The 26,392-nt window shown below is 38.8% G+C and overlaps 1 protein-coding gene across 1 annotated transcript in view; it reads left to right on the top strand.

Moving 5' to 3' along the window:
• The first annotated feature begins 2,965 nt into the window (after positions 1-2,965).
• The window catches only part of adgrl2a (adhesion G protein-coupled receptor L2a), a 242,152-nt gene continuing 218,725 nt past the window's right edge, over positions 2,966-26,392 (top strand). The window contains exons 1-3 of the mRNA XM_050054607.1: positions 2,966-3,101; positions 6,682-6,777; positions 19,203-19,342. The gene's annotated coding sequence lies outside the window, so the exon portion shown is untranslated. The remainder of the gene's footprint in view (positions 3,102-6,681; positions 6,778-19,202; positions 19,343-26,392) is intronic.

A 26,392-nucleotide genomic window follows, 5' to 3' on the forward strand; every position in this document is an offset into this window, starting at 1 on the left:
ACAGTAGGCCGGGTAAACACAGGCCAAAACAACACCGACTAACTCCACGGAAGGACGACCCCCTCCCTTCCGCAAAGGACTGTGCACAAATTCACACAGACATTCCAGTGCTGTGTGTCTTCCAGTGATCATCTCAGTGTTCTTCACACAATATATGTAGCTCCTCCAGGCTTTTGCTGCTGAAACAAACCGGTGATACGCGCCTTTAAATTTCAGTTTATATTCCAAATAATGTAATGCGGATTCTTTAGTGCGGCATTCGATGTATATAGAGTCACTCACCACTTTTAAATATATGATTACCAACTAATTTCTTGCCGTATTGGGTCATATTCGGGATCTATGACTCACACTTTGTTTAAAGACAAGAAAGGAAAGTGAAAGAAAAACATTTCATGGATAAATGCCCGGTCCAAACAATGGCCAAATTCTTATTCTCAATTTTCTTATGAACTATCTGCTCCTGAACACTTTTCCTCTAAAGCAGTCGTCTATTGAAGATACCACACGCTAAAGTTGCTGAAACATTGTGCTGTTTGCTATTGTTCACACTTCTATGCATCGTGCCTCATAAAGACAGTGTGTTTCTATCAGCATGGCTGAAATAACAGTGATGTTAAACAAATACAGAACGTTAAGGCCCTTTGTGCTGCAGTTACAGTATATACTGCGTGTGCCTTTGAAGATAAGCAATTAAAAACAACACATTTTACTTTTGTTTCTTTGACACCTGTCATGGACTAATGACCCCATTCTCTGTGCGGGAAGTGAGCCGGCTGGGTGTTGCTTAGTTTTTCCTGGTGGGTTACTGACCCACACAAAACAAAGTTGTGTTAGGTTACCTAATGGCACATGTCAGTTTTCTTAAAAGCCTCGAAGCTATCTGTTTCAGGCGCTAATATTTATCATTCTGCTAATCCACTATGCACATGAATGTCAATACTCTGGATTGTTTTTTTAAAGGGTAGAATTTAATCGGCACTGGCAGTTCGGAAACAGGTGAATTCAAATGTGAAATGGTGACAATAGTGAAAAAAGAGAAGTAGCCATTCAGGTGTAACTGAGGTCTTTTCAAACCACCTTCTACTTTTTGGCACACAAACACATTCATTGATGAATAGTTTCACTTGGAAGATAAGTTCTTTGTTGACTGTATTGCAATCTGTGGAGGCGGTTTGAATTGCTTAGGCAAGGCGTTCAGTTTATTGCTGAGAAAGGCAGCTGCTTTGAATGACACCATTAGAATTGCGCAGCATTACTGTCCTGGGAAAGTGCTTGGTGAAAACCACATCTGAATGTCTCGCTCTGACACTCTCCTAATGCTAAGGAAGGAAGTGATGTTGTCTAGAACAAACCTGGACTGATTGCACCCTTCCTCCTCCGCTTTTTTGTCTCAGGAAATCTCTCATTTAGTGAGAAATTCGTAAAGCTCACAGGAGCTTGCTTGCTCCACAATGACATTGTAAAAAAAGACACCTAAGAGAAAAGGTCTCTTCAACTGTGTGGAGGCAGCCTTGTGTAAATGTTTCCTCTTTTTCCTTTCCTCTCTCATGGATATGGAAATTTTGACTCTGCAGCAGCAGAATTTTGCATGTGTGTGTGTGAGTGTGTGTGCGCAAACGAACAGTGTTGTTTATGCTATTCAGGCAATATTGAGATTTGCAATACAGACTACATTGGAGAATCTATTTTGACACTTCTCACACATATCTGTTCTGATGTTGGCCTTATGTTCAGCCATGATGGGAGGACTGAACGCTGGGGCACAGATGGCAGCAACTGTCTCATAAACTTGGAGCTCTTGAATATTTCAGTGCACAAGGTTGAAGAGACAAAGTACGCTCTCTGCGCGGGTTCAGAGATGCCAGCTGCTGTGCGAGCAGAGAACCCTACAACATTTACATTACACTTAAGGATAGATGGCGCTGCTTTAACAAAACAGCCTGCGGTTCATTCAGAGGAAATATCCACTCTGAAACTGAAATAACACCTGACAAGCATTACAAGAGTAAAAGGCAGTAGCTTCAATTTTGGGTTGAAAATGAGATTTTGTCATTTTATGTTTGTCAGCGTTTGGTCAGGGGGAGATAAGAGGATCTAGAATATCCTCTTATAAAGTCAACAAATCACAACAATTTCAGGAGTCTTTTACAAGCTATTTGGCTGACCAGTAAAAAAGAAACCTTAGAGGCATTTTTGTCAGCTTATGTGTTTCGAAATGTACTTTTGGAGACCAAAAACTCTGTCTTACTTACATATAAAAGCTGATTTTATGCAACAAGACAATACCCATAGGCCTATTGCATTATATAATCATATAAACAACACAGGAAACAACATTGTTGAGCAAACTTTGTGTATAGTAATACTAGATGCTTTGCACTCTGGGATCTCTTACAAAAACTAACACATTTGTTGACACTGAAATAACATCCAAGCAGGGTTTCACTGTTGGGAAATAGGAGCCATTTGATCTGATGATGAACAAATAACAAAGTAAATAAATAAAAAGAATCAATGGCCTTATTTTGTCTCATAGATGAAATGCAGTCCTCCCAAAAGAAACAGTCTGAGTGAATAAAATTACTTCAGTTGTTAAATAAAGTTCCTTGGCTGAATGCTTGATGGTTATTATCTGAGAGATCTAAATCCATATTGCAAAGTGTGCCCAGCTAATCAATATTTTAAGTTAAATATGTAATAAATAAATACTGTTAGAGGTCCCCAAGTTTGCTTTAGAGTGCTTTCTGCCAGAAAGAGATTTCTTGGTTAAGGTTCGGAAAAGAAATCGTGGTTTAAATGAATAGATTTCTGCCAGAAGGCCGTAAATAAACTTCTCCAATGTGTGGTTGCTCCTGGAGAGCTAGCTCATTTTGCGCATGCGCATGAAAATGCTTGTTCGCGAGCAGCAGAACGCAGTCTATGCGCGCGACGCGGTTTCTAAACTGCAGCCTGTAAACAGCGTTTCCCGTTGGCATTGTCAAACGTAATAAATACTTGTATTTTACGCTAACTTTTTCAGAAACAAACTCACAGAACACGGCCTGGAGGTGACTGACAAGCAAGCACGACACAGACACACCGGGAGATGCGCTGAACAGGTAGGTTAGCAAGACACACATCCTCGAGCATTGCAAGTTAACGTTAGCTCATCAACCTAACGTTACCGTTAGCTGTTGACATCAAACATGGCGACGAGAGGACGCAGTTTACCTGAATGCTGTTCCCGCAGTTGACTCTCATAGTGTTTTCTACTTTCTTTGTGGCCAGAAGGATAGTTCTGCTTCATCTCCTCATTAAAGTTTTGTGACATTGACACCCGCTTTGACGCAAGGGGGAGGCGGGGGCGTCGTGTAATTTGCGCAGTTGCTACTGAACCAAAACCCTAACCACCGAGAGGGGGCGCTACGCAGTAACAAAAGGCAGAAACACACATCGACAGGGAACTCATTACCTGTGTGCTCCAATCAGAGCTGTCGTAAGTTGCATTGATGGATGACAGCGTAGTCAAGTAGGCTAACTGACGAGCAGTCGAATAGTAATAATATGAATATTGATTGTATAAGTGAACAAAATAATAATATATATTACCAACAATAACTATTAAAATAGCAGTGACAGAGATCTGCAGTGCAGATGTAATATCACTGTTGCAAATATAATATGATAGAATCTTATCTTATAGAATTACTTTCGACTGATCACTGGGTTGATCACCATCTCTGGAGAATTTGGTGAGTGGCGTTTGTTTTATCTCCAAGGTAACGGATATAAAAGCAAGAGGGTCAAAGTTCAGGGTATAATGTTATGAGAAAGTAGTATGTCCCGATTGTGTGCATACTGCATGCAACAGTACAAACATTTTAAGGGCAGCTGCAGTACCTACTTAAAATAAAGAGAAAAGGTATGCGATCGGAATGCACCCCAAGATAAAACACTGGCTCTGCTTGTGAGACATTTCAAGTGCTCTTGGGGTCACTCTGCTGGTCACAGGAGCCCTAAGCAGCTGCTTGGTTTGCTTATATGTTTGTGCCTGCTCTGTGGAACATTTAGGTATACATACAGACGCATAATGCATTCACTAGAGGAAAAATCTGGTCAGTTTCTCTGAATTAAAGGACTAAAGCGTACGTTTTTTCGGTGCGTTCCATTTCTACTGGGAAGTCAGGATTTCCGAGTTTCCAGTCGGATATTTCAACTGAAACCACCCTAAAGTCGGATTTCCAACTCAAAAAGTCAGAGAAACCTCACCAGCCCAGACGTCAAAATCCAATATGGTTGCTCTGTGCATCAACAGTTGTGAATGCTCGGGCCTGTTTCAGACAGCTGATTTAACAAACTCTGAGTCAAACCCTTTATTCTGACTTGACAGAACCCTGCAATTCCAGAACAGCTGATCAGAGTCAGTTCAATCAACTCTGAGTATGTTCACTTTGAGTTAAGCTTTTGCACACAGTGAATAAAAAAAAGTAAGCATTAATGGAGGTCTGACACTACAATTCACCATGGCAACATGTAAATAAAAGGCAGAGCCTCCATTTGAATCCAGTAGACATAGAGATAATACTGTGTGTTTATGTGACTGTGCACATTTCTCTTAAAAAAAGCTGGAGTCAGAGCAGGGAAAAGTGTCAATAACTTAACACAACTAAGTTTTATTTAGTGTTGTCCATCTATTCATCATTTAGACCTCAGCCCACATTACATTTTAAATCTGTTTGTTCAGCTTTACTCTAACAGGGATGAATCACAGGAGCCAAAAACTGAAGATGAAAAACAAAACCTATATAAATCAAAGACACAGAGATATAACTGTAAGCTCATACTGATCCAGGAATATGTGAATATATGAATATGTTTGGTGATTTGCACTTCAAAAGGTGTGGAGGTTAAAATACGTTGAATTTTAATTTTTTTTACATCTATTTAGATGTCTGGCTTAGCAGCATTCAGTGACTCAATTTCAGACACTTCAACAAATGTAATTCATTTAAACAGTCATGGCAATGCTGTTAAAACACATCCAGACTGTATGTAGTCTATTTTTGAAACTCAGTTTCAAACCACATATTTGAGAGTGCACCATAATACAGCTCACTTTGAAATATTAACATATAATCTCCAGTATTATTGGAATCATGTGCCATTAGTGCGACCAATCACATCAAGAGTGACAGAGAGATTTTTTTCATTCATACCGAATTTAAAAATTTATAAATATATATATTTATAGAATCTTCCACTCACGGACATGCAGAGGTTTTATTTTATGACTAAATCTTGGAACCCACTGACTATGGTCTGACGACAATAAAGCATAGGCCTACATATGCAGATATCCATCTACAGAGATGAGGGGTAACGTGATGCTGTGTGGTATCTGAATGTGAGTGCGAAACTGTTCAAAGAAATGACTCACAGCTCATTAAAGTGGTAACTTTAGATCGTCCTGTGTAACAAACTGATATCCAACCAGGATTTTGATGCTGACAGTAAACCTCCGCTGATTAATGCATCTGATACGAGCTTTGATACGGACTGAATCAGTTAGGAAATGAAACAGCATGTCGGGCTCTGTTAGAGGGAGCAGACAGTGAGAGGCTCAGGGTTTGTTGAAGAAAACCTGTCGGCAAGTAAGTTAGGTTCACAGAGTCAGTTACCACGATAAATGACTCAGAGTTTAGGTTGCCTTTAGGTTGTCTTTGTGGAAGTGAAAACCCAGAGTTTCCCTCATCCCAGGGTTAACGAACTAAACCTGCTTTCCTAAACAAGGCCTTGTCATGTTGTACTGTTTAAACAATGGCTAACTTGGCTTGAACTGGTATTGCCAACACAACACCTTGGTTTTCTGACTTGTTATACTGAAACTCTGACTTTTGAGGTAAATGGAACGTAGCATTAGTGGCATGTAGCGGTAGGGGATGGAAATTACAACCAACTGATACTTCACCCATGTGCCAAGCACATAGGAGAACTGCGGGGGCTGACATGAAAACGCACATGGCTCCATCAGAAACTGGCGATTGGTTTGTCTGTTCTGGGGTACTGTAGAAACAACAAGGCAGATTTCATGAAACAGGACCCGTTCCATGTGTAGATATAATATATATATCACACCAGAAACAAACCGGGGGCCACCACTTTTTATTGGACCAAGGTTTGGCTGTTTGGTCTGGACCGTGGTCTGGGGGAGTTTTCACACCTGTGATTTTGGTGAGAGGTCCAAAAGTTAGGTAGGTAGTTGTAGAAGAAGCGGTAGTTTCAGGTGATAATGAGCTAACGAAACATAGTCATGAATATTATATTCCATTTTTGGAGATATATTTAACCCTCTGTTCTTTGTCAAATTAGAAACTTCTCCACAAAGGGAAATGTTTTGCAGATGGTTATGAGACAGGAGTCGACAAAAGTATGAACTTACTAGAAGTCTGAACTTATTGTCCCATTAGCGCCTACGCTAGAGCTTGAAGAGCATTTTATTAGCTCTTTATGTAATAAAACAGTGTGACATTACAGTCCTGAGAACAAAATGCCAGAGGGGAATAAACAGCCCAGTGCAGAGAAACCAGAGATAATCTTGGAGAGCTGTTGTCACAGTTTAACAAGGAACTCAGCAGTGTCCAGTCATCCCAGTTAAATTTACCAGAGGTTTGTGCTGTCTCATGTGTTTTGCTGCCACAGAGGAAATAACACGATGGAAACATCAGTGGACTTTATAACAGCAGGAATGGACCAGACGGAATCGCTCCCAAGTGACCATCGTCATGCCAGGAGGTGGTAAGTTTAAAAACACAAGCTGAATTTACCAGTGTCCTGTGGAGACCTTTTAGAGTGATTGTAAGTAATGTGTGACCATAAAACAGACTGAGGGAATGTAGTTACTCTGCTAAAATGTCATGTTTACTCTGTCTCAATTTAAAGATACAATCACTCAGTTGTTTTGCTAGTACTTTTGTTTTATATCATGGCCACTAAAAATCAGTATCCAGAAGGTATAACCACACACACCAAAAGTATTGTCTGAATATTAAACTTTTCATGAGGACAAAAACACTGAGGCTCAGTTATAGAGCTTGGAGATGTGTAACCAATAGCAGCAACCACTAGCTGCAATTTGGACCATACACATTACATTTTACATGTATATGGCTTTTGTGCGAATCTGGGTCTCCATATTAACTAACGACAGGAGGAGGAAAGGCGTCCTCTGATACATGTTAGCTACTGTGAAGCTGGTAGCCTGCAGCTTGGAGGACAGCTATAGGGTAAAAGTGACTTGAAATGCAACCATAACACCACCGAAATAAAGAGATAAGGAATGCAACACAATTTCAAAATTTGTTAGGATCTTGAAACTCGTAGTGAAGTCTTGTAAACTGTTCTTTTGCTTGTTAGCTAGATGTTGACAAGCGACAACTAGGCAGGAACTGTGAAAGTGTCCCCAATCACTTCCTGTTTACTATTTAGTGTAATATTGCCTTGTGTGAAATTGTTGCCCTATATAGTCCTCTCAAAATTTCCCGCAATGGGCCTTTTTGATGAAAGACATTTTGGCATGACACAGTAGGAGACCTACAGGTGTAAGTAATTACATAATTTATATTTAAATTAATTGTCCTGGTATTGTGAATGATGTCATCACTTCATGATTTAGTAATGTGGGACATTACACCTGTCTGTGATTACGCAAACTTGTCTAAATGTGTCTAAAATCACAATTTACTACTGATTTTATCTATTGAATGTTGATTGTAGAGGGAGTGCTTATTTTTTATGAAATTTAGAATATAAAAGCAGGATCAAAACTCGTTCTATAATTAAATTAATGATATGTTTTATTTGCTGTCATATGGCATTTTGTTGGCTAGCGGCTTTGCTTTGGGTGGTTCTTTGACTGCTCTCTGTTTTACAGCAAGTTAACTCTCGTAGATAAAACCCTCCATTGTTTTAAAAAATGCATTAAAACAGCTTGCAGGTATTGTGTATCTGCAGTCAACGAACATGAAACATCTAACGTGACATTCAAACACCTTCTAGTTCGACCTTAAGTTTAGTTAAACCGCTTTATTGTCACTGCTGTAGATGTGAAGGCAGACAGGAACTCGTGATGTTCAAGTGTTGTTTGCTGCAAGTGTGTCTGAACCACCCACACACTCTATTGTTCCTGTAGATTTAGAGATGTAGTGAAAAAGGAGGGGTTTGGCTCTCTGTTCAAGCAGCTGCCTGGTGGTCAGGAGTCAGGTTAGGGTCTGCTTCCTCCCACATCCGAACAATTGGAACAGAGCACCAGACAGCATTTCCTCCTCAGCTTGCGAGTGTGCCACATGGCCGTCATATGGAGTGCGTAGGGCCTGATTGTTATATAACTTAGTCTAAATACTAATGGTTTTCAGCCTTCAGTTTTACCGTTTTTTTGACCTTGATGAACTTTTGATTTAAATGTTCCAGTAGAGGTAGTTCAGATAAATTTGACTATACTTACAATGAAGTAAAAGTCTGTAAGTTTTGCCTTTTTTTTTCATATATTGCCACCAAGGACAGATTGCGACCAATTCTATGCAGCACTTACAGTGTAATATAATAAATCAAATATTCAGCAGTTCTGAAATTTAATGCATTTGCGTATGGATGATTTTGAATAGTAATAACTGGACTGTCAAAACTTTTATCCACAGTTTTTTTCAAACCGGTTTTCATACACATACAAAAAGCCTGCATGCTATTTACAGACAAATATGACCGCCGAGCTGCCAGTATACAAGCAAGCGATTCTACAGCCGAGTTAAGCTTAAGAGATGCACGGCTTTCGAGACCACACACGTCCATTTGTTACACCGGAGCGTTCAAGGCCACCGTTGCTGCTATTGCTAAATTGTTTCTAGAGTCAAAGTGGATGTCCCTGGAAATATCTGACAGGTTTTAATAACACACTTGAAACCACTTGGCGTAATTGTAAAAGTAATTGGATGGGTCGCCAGATCAAAGTTCCTGTGTGTGACTATGACGGAGTGGAATGGGGGTTAGTTGTCTTGGTCTGCAGTTTGGACATGTGGTGTACAGTGCAATTGACCAATACAAAGTCCATAATGAAAAGGTGCTTTCTTTCACTTAGTTGAAAGGAGGACTGCAGTTCATTTATATTAATAATAAAAAAAAGAAAGTGGCTCAATGTTATTTTTTTCTTTCCTTCCTTGAAGCAGCCTAACTTTACTTTGACAGGGTCAGACTCGAGTCGGTATAGAGTGAATGACACTGGTAAGCTTTGCAAGTACAATGTCATGCAAGAGCATTCCTTTAAGTTCTGAATTCAGAACTTTTTATATCTGTTTCACTGTCATGTTGTATAAGACTCCCTTATCAACATACAATATTCAACTCTGGGTAATAATATATTAACTAAATGCCAAATGACGTCGCTCCTTGCAGGAGGAGAACGTCTAATGAGGCAACAAGGCAACAAATATAATGTTAATCAGACTCAGTCACACACGTGTGGTCTGTCAGAAACACTCTTTACTCTGTAAATTATGTTCAGGAAATGGGACATACAGAACATTAACGTCTGCACTGCCGAGATATTGCAGAGCCCCCTGGATGTCACATGGCAGAGCAAAGTAGTGACTTGGTAAAGTGAGCACTACTTTTGGAATTTATGCTCAACAATTGAACTGTAAGGAGAAAAATACAGTATTTATATGGAAGTTAGGAACTTACAGTCATGTGTCCTTGTGGAGACAACAAGACTTCCTAAATCAGTGACTAGATTTTAGAATAAAAGTGTGTGAATGTTATGTGTTTATATAGTTACTGAACGTGCTTTTATTTGGTGCCTATTAATCCTCTCCACTAAATGACACCAGGGCTGAAGGGCATACTGTGCAGCATTTCCCTAAAAAAAAACAATATATAGACTCACATAAAAGTAATCATTCTCAGTCATTAATTAGCAGTGCGTGGAGGTGTATTTATCTACAGAGAACCTGTCCTCTGTATTGTCTTTATGTTCTTCTAATATTAGTTTGTTTGGGACGTTTCTGGGTGTTAACCTTTGGGTAGTTGTGTAGTCCCTAGCTGATAGGAACTTTCTGCTGCTGTGTGGTTGTGAGCTACAGGTGTGTGTATCTGTTTGATCAAGGTTGAGGTTGGGCCAAATACATACAGAGCAGGGAAGCTAAGCAGGCGTGATGAAGCCTGCGCTTAAGCTGAATTCACGCAAAATCTGGCAATGCAGCACCTTCCTGCAGGGTTGTGCAGAGGTGTGGGCGTGTTTATTTGTGCTTAAGACTGTAACCATTGTGGAACAATCAGAAAATAACTTTTTATTTCTTTGACTAATGGCTTTGTTCTCGTTAACTCTGTTCACCCCTTCCTAGCCTGCTTGACCACCACTGCTCTCTCAATCTCCTTGAGTCGAAGAGGAATGAGAATTTACCAGTCAGAGCTACAATTCCCGTTAAAGCACAAAAATGTCATTTATTTTCTTTGCTTCCAAATAAGTGTCGTATTCCAGAGAGCTCTGTACACATAGATTTCAACATCAATATTTTTTTTGACCATGTGATTCTGAGGGACCTCCCCCATCACTTAGCTTTCACATCAGTTATATTGTTCCGTATCAGAGTACACCTGCATCATTATCTATGTCACAGTTGTTTTTGTTGTCACTACAGTGTAGAAAAGAGTGCCAATCACAAGTTCCCAAGCCCATATAATGAAGCCGACATTCGCATTATGCTTACCATGGTTTATATTCTGGAGACAATGTCAAGAACAACCGCTCGCCTGCCTTTCTACAGTATCACCCACGCCCATGCTGTTCAGAGGATGAGATGGCACCTGCATGGCACATACGCAGATTTTGGAAGAGGCGGGCGAAGTTGAGAAATGCCTTTGCAACTCTACTCACCTGCTCCTACGATAAAAAGCGGTCCACTTCCGTGTTTTGGTACAGTTGGTTTTTACACTTGATGCAAACTATACTCGAATACACATTAGCCATAGTGGAGGTCACCTTTTCAAGTGGACATAGGTATGGATTGACACACAGTGCCCATTTATGGTTCACACTAGTCAAACGAACTGGACTTTGTGGTCAAGTGTACTCACATTCAGATCCGTGTTCCTGATGAGAAAGTCTCCCTTTTGTCTTTCTGTTTCTTGAACATGAATTGATGAGGACAGACCATTTACTTAAAATTATTGGGGGTTACATATTTCTTTGTCTTCCCTTAAAATAGCCAAATAATTAAATTCATGCAAGAGAATAAAAAGGTCTTTCAAAATCATACATTTATTACTATTTTTTAATAAAATCAGTCCTGGCTCACAGCTTGTAAAAAAACTAACAGAGGATACTACTAAAGTGAAAAGTTAATGTTAAACTGCCTAGTTTGGTGCTCAAAGTGAAATATACTTAACTGGGGTGAAACCCTTGTGCAGTTGCATATATGAAATAGACTTTGTTCTGTGCCAATTCTGCGTCTGGACTTGAATTGGAAAAAGGAGCAATTTCTCCAAAGATCGGGTGCAATTTACAAATGAATTTCCTTCACGCACGACTGCTTCATAAAGGAATTTGTCCTGACTCAGATTGAACACAGTTGAATGATCCTATCCATATTCCCGACTTCTTTACAAGACAATGTTTTCCATTTTCTCGAACACAGAAGTCTAAAATTTCCATGTTCTCAGGTGCAACAAGTGTTACTGATTGGGCTTTTTTTTTCTGCCACCAACCTCTTGTTAGGTTACCAACTGGAACAAAATGACAGTGGAAAGAGCTCGTGCTCTTTCAAGGTTAAAGGGGACCCTATTGGGGTGACAAAGCTTTACACTGCCACTTTTCACTACTGCACAAAGTAAGATGATCAGTATTGCTTTTATATTAAGTTTTTCAACTGTATTCAAATAGGAATAATTGCTGAATAGTCACGGAAACTGATCATATTGAAATCATTATGGAAAATGCATTTCCATGATTCCTCCCAGTAGATTACATCTAAACAATATTAAAGAAATCTGCTTTTATATTCTCTTTTCTTTGCATCTTTTAATCTATATTTGTAAAAAAAGGGCTGCAACCTTTTATTTTATTTTTATTTTCAATTATTTTGTTCAGTATTTTCTCAATGAATGGACTGATCTTTTGTTCTAAAATATGTTTCTAAAAAAAGACCATCAAAAGTTCAGAAAGCCCATGGTATTATCTTCAATTGGCTTGTTTGTACTAACTGCCAAAACTCAAAGATATTCATTTTACAGTTGCATAAAACAGAAGAAAGCAGCAAATCCTCACATTGAGAGAATGTTTTCCAGTTTAAAGTAGTAAAATTCTTAAACAATAAATCAGTTATCAAAATTTTTACCTATTAATTTTTGACTGACAAATCATTTCCGCTCTGATGTACATTTAGAAATTGTTATTTCTATTTTTTCTGACTCTTAATTTTCAGCATTTTATTCGTACATGACATGCATCGACCCTCAAAGCCCATATCAGTTTTGAAGTTGTGGATGAAATTACGTGCTCATATTCTAATTTTATATCTACATTATGTGGCATACTTATGCTGCTGGGACGCAAGCCGTAGCTTAATCAATTCCTGCTGGGTCGCCTGGGCGAGGGTGTATGATGTTGCGAGACCTGAAACATCCAATGAACCCAGGATACATCACTGATGATGCGTTCCAGCGCATCCATTTTTTTTCTTCTATTTTTTATAATTCTTAATTTTCAGTATTTGATGTATAAATGACATGCATCGACCCTCAAAGCCAATATCAGTCATGAAGTTGTGAATGAATTACATGCTCATATTATAGGTTTATTTTTACATTATGCAACATACTTGATATTGTTGGTGGGTTTTACTCTTCTTCTTGGTCTTCAAAACAGATTGAGTAATCAATCATATGTGTGTGCATACATGCAAGGACACACAAACATTCTCATGTATGACCTCATACACCTGCCATTCACACTTCCAAAATTACTACATGTTATGATGTTAAAAACTGCATTGATACATCCTGGCATGATGTGTTCTAACCTTTGGTGCGATTGATTTATGCAAAGCTAAAGGTGAAGCCATTAGTTTCTGGTATGAGATCCCTCTGTGAGGCCGATTCTGAATTTATAAAATTTCAAGGAGCTCTGATAATTTAATTTGGAGTGCCCTTTTATAGGTTAGGTCACCTGCAGCGCGCCCTGCAAATTGAATAAAGAACAGTAATAGAAAACAGGATGTCAGGTGGGCTCCCTGCTTATAAAATCATTAACAACAGTGTGTCTTTTCTCATGAAGGAGCCCATTTATTCTGAGGAGGAAATGTTATAAAAGTGTAGGGAGCAACTCAATTTATTTTTCATTAGGAATTAACTCAGGAGAATCACTGAGAGGGTTAACAGCTGTATGTGTACATCAGATGTGCGAACTAATAGGTTGGGGAAGAGCCTGTTTAGAAGAATGCTGTACACTTTTTAGATAAAGCTCACACTTATTGTGCCTTTTAAGTAAAGTGTAGCCACCATGTGTAGTATTAATGATACTGTATTAATTAGAACATATTAACTAATTTACTTATGTGTTATATTGTTCACGTAGCAACATAACTTCATTTTTAATTCTGAAATCATTGCTTCTTAACATAACTGATTTTCTTGCAAATTCTGTTTATATATTCATCTTCATTGTAGAGAGGGAGGATAAGAGACAGACACAGACTGCACCCCCTACACTGGTCCCATGCTGATGGCTTTGTTTGGGTCATATCAGAATAATGCAGCAGCTAGGTCAAATCCTCTCCTTCCTCACCAGACTTCCACAGAGCTCCTGGTGCTCCCAGCATGACTCAGGCCATGTACCGCAGGAGGTAGAAAACCCTGCCTAATCCCCTCAGTGCTTTTACAAATATCTATATTTCCTCACTGAGGAGATCTGAAGATTACTGCTACAGCCCGTGTATCTGTGGACAATGCGTTATTATTGTGCCCACATGGTGGTTTTTCATAGGCCTAGCAATCTATTTTATGGTTCAAGTAGCTTTTCTGCCACGGATCTTGGGAATACAGTACAGTGCATGTTGCTGCAGCTGCAAGTCCCGAAGTGGTTCTTGTTTTTGGTTTACGGGTAAATATTACCGACTGTTTGCCCAAACACCACGAGCAACATTTTTCTTTTTACTTTGGAGTATTTTGTTCAATACTTTCTAAATGAAATATTAAAATAAAAAGTTGTAGAACTGTTCTTTGTCAGCAGAGCAGGTTTGTTTTGGGAATAGTATTTTGGCAAAGTTCTGAGTTTTAACAAAGCTTTTTCGAGCTCTCAAAAAATTTTAGATTCTCAGGTTAGACATTTGGTTTGTATGGAAAATAGACCACTTATTGACAGGAATTGTTTTTGTCACATATTGTCTGTGTTGGGTGAAACCTCCAAATAATCGCCCAACAAATACTAGATGTTTTTGACTTCTAATGAAATCAGTATTTGACAGTTTAACAAATTTGATGACGGATTTTGTATATGAACAAACATTTTTGATAAGGAGTCCCTGTATTTGTATGTGATATTTATGTTATTAAAATAACCTTGTCAGTGCTCTCTGGTGGACAAACTATATAATGGAGACATAAATTCTGAAGTATCTCAAACATAACTTTAACATTTCTTTGCAATTTCTTGATTCTAATTCACCAACATATTTCCATCTGTGATCAGCTAAGATTGTTAATGGATTATTGATTGGGCTTTAGGCTACCTCAGATGATGATTTGCTGTAATTTTGGATTGACAAACATGTCTGCTGATCACACAATGATGCAAAACTACACTGAACTTCAGGGTACATGATTAATATACAGCAAAGTTCCATGTTTATTTAAATTAAGAAAACTAGATCAATCAAAATTAGTAACTATTTTGGGTCAATTAATTGATTAATTGTTGAAAAAAAATTTTTTTATTTAAAAATACGAACAAAAATCAGACAAACGTTTTTCTATCGTATACAGACAACAGCTATATAAGGGGAAAGAAATAAAAAAACAACCCAACAAAAAGACAGCCATCATAAAAACAGAACAAAACAAAATGAAATAAAAAAAAGTATCTTAATAATTAAAAAAAAAAAAAAAAAGAATAAATAGGGGGGTTATTCTCTACAGGTTACAAACTTACTACCCTACTGAAGCAAGTGGATAGATGTGCATCAGTTTAACTCAGGGGGTGGGCAATCTGCGGCTCTGAGGTAGATGCAGCTCTGTAGCCCCACTCCAGTGGCTACAAAAAAATAATAATAATTGTGACAAAAATCATATTGACATGAGTAATGGTTATTTAATTTAACATTTTAATTTTTATTTCTCTACATTGTAGGCTTAAAGTGATTCTTAAATTCTCCAACTGTAAAAATGTGTAGCCTATACACTGAATTAAAAAAAAAAGTGCATCTATTTATACGTCTACAGCCTGCTGCCTTATCCTCTGAATTTTGCTGACCCTCAATGTGGGGGTTGGCATGTCTTGAGTCTCCCTAGCTAGTACAGCTATGGATTCCAAATCCAAAAAAAGGTCTTCGAGAAAAATAGAGAATTCAATCATTCCCCAGCTAATGCATGTGCTTTCACTATCAACACCATGAAGTTAAACTACCAAATAATCATAAATAGCCAACTGCAGAGGAACTACCCTGTGGTAAAACGTTTTAATGAATGATGAATACTAATTTAGACCTAATTTAGACTTTATAGGCTGCGTTACCTCCATTATGAGGCTCAAATATGTTTTGCGGCTCTAGACTTTTTTTTTTTTTTTTGTGCCAAAAATGGTTCTTTTGATAGTAAAGGTTGTGGACTCCTGGTCTAACTACATGCTTTATTAAAATACATGTCTTCGGGACGTGGTTGCTAAGCAGGGTGATGATATTGACTTTTTTCTTTTTTTGACTTTATTCATACATTACTTTCAAGTTTAGCTACAGTGATGCTAAAGTAAAACAATGTATATGAATCATCAAAAGATATAACTGCCAGATTAATCAGTAATTCAATCTGATTTTAATTGCAACCCTAGGAGTTACAGGGTTTAACCTGAACTTAGTGATATGACCATGTTGTCTCCAACACTGTTTACTCTGTTAGTGCATCTAAACTGAAGGGCTCATACATAATGCTTGGCTTTATTTCCCTTGCCTTTACATATGAAGTCTTCTTGTGAAAAAAAAACAAACCCAACTGTATAAAAATGAACGGATATTTTACACACTGTCATCTGCATACATCATGATACTGAGTACAGTTGAACCTTCTATTCCCCTGAGTTAATGTATGTGCTCATTAGAGTATTGTGCAGTGTAAGATCTGATTATAACGTAAGATTGAACACTGAGTATCCACATATGGGTTATTCATGCAGATTGTGTATTAATTAGTATAGGGCCTCTCTGGTGTGTTTCATTAGGGGCTGGGTGTTTGAAGTATTTCTATACCAGCAGAGGATGCTCATGGCATTATAGCCAACTCTGAAGAAGAAGCCTCTCTTGCCTTTTCCCTGGAAGTTCACCCACCAGGGAGGCTCGGCTAATAAGTTCCCTTGGCTAAACTCAACCTGTTTTCTGCCTCATTCACTGCAATATAGAAAGAACTAAAGATGCATTTGCTCTTGTAGACATTTCGCCAGACATCCTAAAGGTTGCACAAAATATTCTGCTGCATAGTTTTGGACTTTAAAAATGAATTAACTGGATCATGAAATATATAAAAAAAGAATGTATGAAGCACAAACAGAGTTAAATATTGCCATGTCCACTTTCCTCACCACTTCACAGCGGTGAATAAGGATTAAATAAATTGCCTCAGTGAGGGCTGGGCCATTACTGGTCATCTTTTCAATGCTTGAATCTGAAATGGAAATGAGAGGCAATTATAACAGTTTTTAATATCACCATTATTACATGGTGACCCTTCATTTCACACGGTTTGGGCCCTTTGGTTAAAGCAGGCGTGTTGAAAGTCACTCAGTCTTTTGTTTTTCTTTCTGGCTGAAAGGGGGCCTTGTCTTCACTTTGACCTCTCAGAGGAGAGCTTTGTGTGCTGACTTTACTTTGTTATTTTTTTTTTTCCTCTTTTCAGCTGTGTCAGGGTGTCTGACTGTCCAGGAACAGTCACCCAATCTGCCCCGCTGACACAGAAGAGGGTTTTTACAGGCTTCTGTGATTTCTTGGAGTGAATCACAATCTGAAGTGTCCAATACAGCCACTGAGGAGCCGCGGGCAGCTGTCATTAATGTGACTTCTTTTCTGCTGAGAGAAAAAAAGTGATCCCTAACCACATCATTCAAAGATAATGCTAAGAGTCTTACTTTCTAAGGGTTAGACCTGTCTCCTTGATACTGTTTTCAAGAAATAAATACAAAATATAGAATGCATCAGAATGACGCTTTAACAACTTTATGAAGTTGGAACTAGAGTAAAGCAATTAGGCTATGAATGGATTAATTGATAATCAATTAATTGTTTAAATATAAATAATTGCTGGGTTCTTTTAGTCCTCTGTGATTGTAAGCTGAATACTTTACAGGTTTTGGACGGTTGGGCTTGGAGAAAATGTGACATTTTTCAGTGTTTTCTGACATTTAAAGACCAGAGATTGAACAACAAATCAAGAAAATAATTAGCACATTAATGTATGAAGAAAATAATTATTAGTTGCAGCCTTTATTCAAATAGAAATGCATTCTCGCATGTTTTCCTTTCCACTAACATTGTATAGCCTTTGTCCGTGAATAGCTCCCCCTTTGTTCACTCTTTCCTCACTGGTACATTTCTGTGAGCGTGATGCTTGTTGACACATATTTGGACAGAGCAGAGCCTCTTCTATCAGTGGAGGGTGTCCACACGCTTGTGAAGTTATCACCTCCAACAGATCAAAGACAGTTGGCACATTATTTATGCATTGGTGAAAGGTGAGGTATTCCGTTGAAGTTGGGCAGCAAAGCATAGCCCCTTATTCTGAAGTAATGACTTCCTCTTGATTGAGTGCCCCTAGTCAAATTCAGAAGCTCTGCTTTGTGTCCTTTTGCTTTGTTCTTTGTGAAAGACCACAATATGAGAAATGAGACCCTGAGAAAAAGTAACCATAAACAGCTTTGTGTATTCTTTTTGGAAAATTCCCCAATGAACTATTTTCACAGAGTAGCATCATTTAATTTTAAGCATCATGTCAGACGGCTCTCTTATGTGTCTATTCTCACAGAAAATGATAAGAAAGGTTATCACCTTTTCCCTCAACCAGATTGTTTAGGATGAATGAATATTATAGCCAAATAACTCTCCCATACTATGTTAATTTTACGAACAAAATCAATAATGGCGCATATACACAGGGCCAACTTGGAGGTTACGTCCTCCAGATTGTGATGATTCCCAAAAAACATTGTGCAGTAGAAGCAACACAGTGGTGAGCCCGAGGCTACTCTTTTGCTCCCCTTTAGTCCAAGGCCTTAGGCAACAACCTTGGTCCAAACATTTCAGTAGCTTTCAATATCAGATGGGAAATATATGTATCCCATGCCTTCATTTATTGATTGTCCTCACTGTTAAATTATAGGCTCTTCAGGTTGTGGCTAATGCTCACGTCAGATTTGAATTGTGTACTGCAGGAAATAAGAGTATAAGTGGGCTTGCTTACTGTTTTGTTTATCTCAGAATTTCAAACTGATAATGAGCCAGCATTAAAGGATCTGTGCCACTTTAAACAAATGTTTCTGACGACCAGCGGAGGCAGATTTAAGCAACTTGCTCACTAAGGACTATTTTCACTCAAAGGTCATCCAGGATAAGTGGGAGGAGGAGGTACACCTCGTCACTTTTTGAAGGACTAAGTGTTCTGCACTGAAATAGACCACTGGGAGACTCAAATGACTCAAAAGGCTATATCAGCGAGCACTTGTGGTCGACGTTATTTATTTATTAATTTGAGGCCTGTCTACTGACACATCTGAGTGGTCTAATTGCTGCGAATTGACACCGGTTACTGTCCATAATGGGAGCTTGGGAGTCTTTCCTAACCGCGGTTCATTCAGCCGCCCCTCGCTGCAGCTTAACTGCCCTTAAAATGTCTGATTGCAACACGGGAGCTGTGGGGCGAGACAGGATTATCAGTCTTTGTTGTGTGACTGTGTCTATTATCCTGACCTCTATTCACAGTGGGCCCTTAGGAGTGTCGCTACGAGCCACACAGCAAACTACCCCATCCCCGACAAACAACAAGTGAACCAGAGATCTCCCCCTGTCCCAATGCACTAGACACTTACAGCTCCAACACTGGGCCAAGCACTCCACTGCAGGTAAGGCTATCAAATCCCTATTGATTTAATAAAGATAAATTGGAGGCACTTCCTCTCAACGTTATTGCAGCAGACGCAATTGATTGTTTGTGTTGACTGGTGATATTGTCACCAAGCTGGGTGACGACTGTTAGTTTAGGAAGTTCATTACTAGTGAAGAGCTGCTGGCAGAGTCCTTAATAGGGAGATAAAATGCAGCCAGGATGTTTGGGCTGCTCTTACTGTACTGTGCGGTTAGACCTGACAATGGTGAACTGCGTAGGCTCTGTGGCTGTGTATATGTGTTTGTTTCTGTGTGTGTGTGTGTGTGTGTGTGTGTGTGTGGATGTGATTTTGTCAGAGGGATGGGCACCTTCACATCACAATATTTTTTGCCAAAAAATGTAGCACTTCTGTCATTTATTCAGTATTCTCTGTAGTGTTTTTTCAGGTATTTATCTCTGTTGCAGTGTGTTTACCAATAAGGATAATTAAGATAATTTAACTGTGGATTTAAAAACTAGTAGTTTGATAATTTATCCTGTTGCATTTGGGATATTTTATTTAATTTTGTTTTATTTTATTTTATTTATTTTATTTGATATCCAAGACATTAAATGTTGTAATTATAATGGCTCAATTTAAAAATAATTACCTCCTAAAAACACAAAATTAGGAAATATTTGTACAATTACTAGATATTTCTTAAGTTAACCTGTATTTCTGTTAAACAGAATGATAGAACACATTTTGAGTAATAAGTAAATTAAATAAATTGTTATTATAATCTCTAATTATGTTCTGGTGACCAACATTTAATTTCACATCTGTGGATTGAGTTTAATATTGATAGCAAAAAAATAATAATGTTGATAGCGTACCTCAGTTGGAGGGGAAATGTATCTATGAAAAACCTGCATCAGGAAATTAAACTTGCCATCTCTTTCTTATTTCATAAAATAAGTTATTACGTGCGGTCACCTTTTGTAGTCACAATCAATATAGTTATTTTCCTGGTAGTAATTGGGTTGCTATGCAGAAAAAGTCCAAAGCTTTCCCTCTCTGTGCCACTGACATGCGGAAAGAATAGTGATGAACAATGCCAGAGGACACAAATAAGCATCCTCGTCGCTGCTCCCAGAGGTTTGTGGATTGAGGTCTGGCACGGCACAGCACACAGGCGTAGTAAGCTTTGGGATTCAGTTCCATAAATACATACCCATTAAAGCTCAACTGATTAATTCATCATGTTTATTTTCATGGTGGATGTCATGTAGCCTATATATAAACTCTCTGTAATCATAAATATGTCAAGGCGCCAAAAGTTTTGAGGGCTTCTGAGGCACATTTTCAGTATTAAATTTGACCTAAAACCTAAATACGCACATGATGAATGAAGGATGGAGAGAGACAATGGATTTTTTCTCCTTCTGTTGCTCTCAGTATCCACGTAGTCGATTGAAATGTCTATGCTGTCATGACAGGTTAAAAAGAGGAAAGGACATTGAAGTTAACATCATCATTCATTAAGCCTTTTATAAAAACCAAATATGGTAGTGCTTTGGTTTCCCTGAGCTTATTCTTTCAGAAATACAGTGCGAGCATGTTCTTCTCCATCTGTCTTGAGAAGTTTCAACCACAGCGAGTGTGAATTCAATTTATTTCCGTGTGCCCTGATTCACCGCAAATTGCTTAATGGTTTGAAACTCACTCCTGACAGCACCATTAGAGACTTGTACGGAGATAATTTCCAGTGAGGGCCATTAGAGTTGTTTTGTGCGTTATGCATTTTTTAGTATTGGAATGGGGTCAACCTACAATTGTGCTCTGTTGGACAAAAGTGGAAAAGAAAATTTAAACCACTCTAAATCAGAATACTAATTACAGAAACCACAGATTTTAGATACGCAAAGAAAAAACAACATGCATTTTAAGATAGAAGCCAAATAAATAAAACAAGACAGAGGTATCTGGGGGAACTTTTCTACTTCTTACAACATGTTGTAATTAGAGACAGTTTTACATAATTGTCGAGAACAAAATGACAATGACTTGGCATCCGGTGTTTGCAGGAAATAACTCTTTAATTGGGGGATTGTTATTGCTGAAGTTATCTCAAAGTTGTCCCACTGTCAAACAGAGCTGGCGCGCAGACTGTGGAGCTTCACTTATCCTCCCTCAGCCCACTACATCAGATGGGGGATGATTGCAGTCTTGAAATCAATGAAACCACAAACCTTCCTGATAATATTCCCTCTTGAGGTGTGGTGGCAGTTACAGTTGGGGCACTATTTATCTGTCCACCTGTCTGTACCGGAGACATTTGTTGGCGCAGTATGTAAATTGTACTTAATAATGATACTTAAATCTGCATGATCATCAAAAACTGTTAACCTGTGTGACCAGACATAATTTTATTGCCAAAGAAGCATTTTTTGGGCAATGCAACATTCATTCACCAGGGCAATCCAACGTGATTTAAAGGCTAATAAAAATACAGCAAAGACTTACAATTCACAAAGTGCAAAAGTGCAGGGAAGTGATAGAGTTACACAGAATTTAAAAAGTAAATTTGAGCAGTTTAACTCATGTTATTTATGATATGGAAAATATTTAATCAATGTTTCATTGATGGACTCGTTGACAATCTTTTATACCTAAACGGTGAGTTAGCAGGTTCTTGATGTTTCTACTTTTTGTTCCTTAGTGTTGAGAGGAAACACTCAGGACACTTGTACATGATGACACGTTTGTTCTTTGGATTTGTGAGATCATGCCCCCTGGAGAAACATCCACAGATCTCTAAATGGACCGTTTTGACAATATAAAAGTCTCTCAAGCCCTCCGATCAATCATTTCTTTCCACTGCATTATTCCCCAAACAATAAAAAGACAATACCAGATTAATATATAGTCTGTTCTTTGCCCGGATTTATCCTTGTGGGGCGGCCAACATATCCTTGTCTGAAGTCACCAAGCAGTAAGAAGGATTTGGTTGACAGAGCACAGCGGGCCAGGAGATGTCTCTGCATTTGAGGTCACTGGTGGATAGCAAAGTTATCTAAAGCCCCAGTTTGCGTCGATTTCTCACCCCCAATCCTGGAGTGAGTGTCAGAGATTAGTGGTGCATCCATCCTCCGTGACCTCTAGGAGCTAAAGAGATACTACGTTGCCATCTTGTGACGTGTTAGACAAAGCAAGGGCAAGACTGTCATTTCAATGCCATGCTATGCCACTGGATGGCCCTTTTGTTAAATGCTTTAGAATGGTGGCCTTGCATGTAATTTCAGCCAGTATGCATTATCATGGGCACCTCCCCCCCCATCTGCTGAACTGGCTTTTAGAGACAGCAATTTTGTTCTGCAGACACATTTACTGTATCACTCACAGTGGGAATGCACTTAAGTTATGTGGGAAGGTTGAGAAGAATTTGCACATCTTGGGAGATCATAGGATAATCTCAGGAGACTATTTCTGACACTTAAGTCCTTTAAGATGTTGTGACTGTGATTGTGACGACTTTTTTGTTGTGATCTACCAATTTGGTTATCCCTCTTTGTCTTTCTCTCTGCAGCTTCTCTGTGCTGCAACAATACCTCATTTTTACCCATTATAATGTCAAAGCTTATAAAAAGAATCTATTTAGTTGTTTCTTAGCGAACTGAAACTGTTTAGCCTAACCTAAATGGCAATTTTAATCATACAGAACATGTTTTTTCTATAAAAATCATTCATTTGTGTCTTGCTTTCTTTACAGCATAATTGGTTATTTGATGAAGGTCCATAGTCTGATGATTAATTGACGGACCCTCATGCATGATTAGCCAACCGTCATTTGATATTCAGACCTGAGATTCCGGCATCTCTCTCACTTTGACTGACAAGCCAGTGGTGGAAATGGACAAAGCTAATAGAAGTAGTGTCAAAATGTCAAACGGACCATCTCTGAGAACATCAACAAAATGTCTGTATTGAATCTCTCTAAGGCCTCAGTATTCCCTGACCCAAACCACAGAACTCAGTACAACGAGAAAACTGGCATAAAAACCTCAGTCAGATATCTGACATTCCCATTTCTGAGACTGTCAGGCCTTCTCCTGGTTCAGGCGTTGTGTGATGTATAAATCGTTCCCTGAGGAAGTGGAGTTACTCAAAACACCGCAGATTCCTTCCACCATGTTAGAAGAGTACACGTCAGGCTATACCAAGAGGCATGTTTTACAATTTCTTGTGAAAAGATGTACTGAGATGTATTGAGGTGGGGTGTTGGCATGGTTAAAGCATTATCTCAGACAAACAAATAGTGTTTTCTGAATATCAACAATGATAGTAAAACCCTCAAAAGCAGCACACTTTCAGTTTTACACTTGAAATCATAGTAACAAAAAAAGTAGAGCAGCAAAGTCACCCATATTCTGAATATCATCCCTCCAAATGTCCCTAGTGAAATCATTTAGTCTACTTAACGAGAATGACCTTAAAATTACACAGTTGGCATACTCAGCTAGATCTCTGGTTTTGTCACTATATTGTTGTGTCTATTATACTTACAGTAGTATAAATATTGTGTGTAATATTGTGTACTATTAGTGCTTTGGCCAGTACACATATGGCCCAAAGTAAAACTCATAAACCTATCTCAGTAGGGACAGAGCCTACTGGAGGGGCAAGTGCTTTAATAAAAAACAGGAAATCCCCTCACCTCCAGCATTTTTGGGGGTTTGGGATCATTACCTCGGGTCAACTCATGCAATGATTTGCAACTCCCTTTAGTAAGTAATTTTTATCTAGAGATCAGCAGTGTCTTTCCTGAAGGAGAGATCCACATTTTATGTAGAATAATTGATTGCTCAACATCATATGTTTTATGGAGTAACTGGCAACTTATGACTTTGGATGACAAATAATACAGTTTCAGAGGTGAACTCAGGGTAGAAGGAGTTTTTGAGAGTAAGTAAGATGTTGAGTTTTGGACATTTCTGCAGTACATTCACAGCTCCTCACTGCTTGTGGGTGCTGTGTGGAGAGCAGATATAACAATTTGGCAGGACAAATTAAATATGGTCCATAATGCTGCGCTACGCAGCAAAGGTGTTTGAATTCATGGCCCTTCCGGTCATCAATTACTATAAATTGATGATTTTAAAAACTGCAATTACACCGAGGGTTGTGAATTATTTAGCAAGCGCAAGAGGGATTACAGGGACATTTTCCGCTCTATGGCCAATGTTTTCAAGCAGAACTGTTTACTTGGAAGTTTTTATTTTCTTATTTTTAATCCCCTTCCTCGGCATTAAAGCACACTGAGAGAATACACACCAAGCAGGTTTGTTTTTTACTTGACAAATTAGTGGGATGCAGTTTATTGGATACATTACAACGATTGCTAAAATGCTACGCATAAATGTACACTAAGATTGTCTGTGCTTATGTTATCTGAATTTATATTATTTTGGGCACGTCTGTAAGTGTTTTCCCAGTCAAGACACTCAGCAGCTAGGTGCTTGTTTTAAGTTTTTGCTCGGGTTGTCAAGTTCATTTCAATGCATGTGACACAAGAGTTTCATGTGTACATATTTGCAGCAAAAGAGAGTATGAATGTCACTGGCATCGAGCAGTATTTGTGTGTTAGTGTGTATTGAAAACAGTGGTTGGAAAAAAAACCGATGTGTCTGCTCTGACTGACTGTTTATCTGAATTATAGCTCTTGCCATATATTGCAATACTGTGCTATTGACAAGCTAACCACAAGGGATGACAAGCAACCGCCACAACTGCTATGTTCACGTTTTTTTCTTTTTTGTTGATGCTTGGCCCTTATTATTTTTATTTTATTTTTTTTTATATACTTTATTAATCCCCGAGGGGAAATTCAATTTTTCACTCTGTTGTCAATTACACACAGGTCCGAACACACACATGCACAAACAGGACCTATACATGCACTAAGTGGAGAGATGTCAGAGTGGGCTGTCCATGACAGGTGCTCTGAGCGGTTGGGGGGTTCGGTGCCTTGCTCAGGGGCACCTCGGCAGTGCCCAGGAGGTGAACTGGCACCTCTCCAGCTACCAGTCCACGCTCCATATTTTGGTCCGGACGGGGACTTGAACAGGCGACCCTCCGGTTCCCAACCCAAGTGAGCTACTGCCGCCCCATCTTTAATGCATGTGTATTGGATGTTAAGTAAATTCAAAATGAAAACAAGATGCTGGGAGTGAAGGACAGAGAGAGCAGTGCCAATGCATCAGTGGTTTTGGATTCCATCGGGCGTGGCTGCGGCGCATTCCAGCTGCGACCCTCCATGCGACCTTATACCACACTGGGAGTGTGTCAGAAGCTGAGCGATAGCCTGCCCGATTTTGTTGACTGTTCATTTGGTAATTTTTCCTTAATATTTTTGCTTCTACCACAAGTACAGTAAGTAAGGTTGTAGGCCCAGGCTATGTAGTTAAATGGAGCTGATTTTGGCTTGATCTGCTCTGTGCAATGCGTAGCTGCTCCACCATTTGAAAAGCAACAGTATATCTTATAATAACCTAACAATAAAGCTTATTTATATAGTACTAAAATCTGGATAAATTAAGTAATTAAAAAAAGAATTGGGCTAACGCTGCATATCATGCTGTTTAGCCACCCTAAATCACAACAGGGAAAATTCCTTGACTGCGGCAGCCCTAATCTGAATCTTTGTTGGTGGATGTGGAAGAAAGGAAAGGCTGAAGGCATGCTTTAGCTATAGATACTAAAGGTAAAGTAAAATAGGAGTTGCTTTTCATTATGTCCATGCTCTTGACTGGCAAAAAGCTTGCCATGTGATGGGTCATGTTTATTGTGAAAGTGTCAGTAGGTCCATACAGCCAGACTGGACTGGTGTAATAACCATATAATTTGAGTTGTCAGCCCCTTTCCACGTTGCAACATAGAGAAGGAGCTGTCCATCAAGTGCTGCAGCTTGCCTTTTAAATGGACCTTTTCAAGTATACTCGCCGCTTGGGCACTTGCATTCCAGTTTCATGCATGGCGCTTTCATTACATTACAATTTTAAGAGCACTTTGAGGGCTGTTTAAGTA

This window comes from Epinephelus moara, chromosome 10, assembly GCF_006386435.1.
Source record: "Epinephelus moara isolate mb chromosome 10, YSFRI_EMoa_1.0, whole genome shotgun sequence".
NCBI lineage: Eukaryota > Metazoa > Chordata > Actinopteri > Perciformes > Serranidae > Epinephelus > Epinephelus moara.